The following is a 975-nucleotide window of genomic DNA, read 5'->3' on the forward strand; positions in this document are numbered from 1 at the left end:
GTGACTTTGTGGATGGAATGCATTCTTCACTCAGGCAATAACATGAATTCACCTAATTTAAGTATTTTTCATTTAAATAAACACTGTAGAACAAGCACAAAGAAGTGGCTTTCTTCTGTGCAGCCATAAGCACCCACACATGCAAGTGGCAGGGTCTTAGATGAGCCCCAAAGTCTCACGTGGAAATTGTCACACTGGGTAGCACAGGAATAAAGCTTGGGATAAGGCAAGGAGGTGTTTTACAAAAGATGCAGGACTGCAGATGCAGGTCGGTGCCTGTGGCCATCACACGTTTCGCAAATGCATTCACAGCCACTCCAGGGGCAGCACTGTCCACATGGATATAGAAGCCATTAGGTGCAGAATGGCTTCTATAGAGGCCATAGTAGACACAATCAACTGAAACACTTTGTCAGAAAACGGTTTTTCTAAACTTTAAAGCAACTATTTTCTGCAGCTATCCATACTTGTAAGCAGACTCAGCATAGAAGAAACCCCAGCTTTGAATGCTGTTACTGTTGGTGCTTGATTGAGCAAGGAATTCAGTTTCTTTGCTATGCAGCACACAGGTGAGTGTGGGTGTTCAGGTCATGTCTTTTGCTCCGTGGAACACAGATAGAGAAGTTATATCACTTATTTTGTTTTGTGAAAATATCCTGTTGGAGATGTTTCTATCTTCTAGCTGAATCAGTATCATTAAAAAACCTTGTTATTAGACACAGATTAGATTTGAGTACAGCATGGAATGTAGATGTGGATATTAAATATAGCCACTCTCAAGGTTTTTAATCAGGAAAATCTGTTCTCTTTACAGAATGATTTTAAATTAGAAATATACTGTGAGTTCCAGTCATCCAGATCCATGTTCTGCAACCAGTTATTGCCTGAAATGGTTTACCCTTACAACTTAGCACACAACTTTAGCTATTATTTTTTTGCATTCAGCTTGTCCACAGACAGGAAATTAAAAAAAAA

The sequence above is a fragment of the Pseudopipra pipra genome, chromosome 4, assembly GCF_036250125.1.
Source record: "Pseudopipra pipra isolate bDixPip1 chromosome 4, bDixPip1.hap1, whole genome shotgun sequence".
Classification (NCBI taxonomy): domain Eukaryota; kingdom Metazoa; phylum Chordata; class Aves; order Passeriformes; family Pipridae; genus Pseudopipra; species Pseudopipra pipra.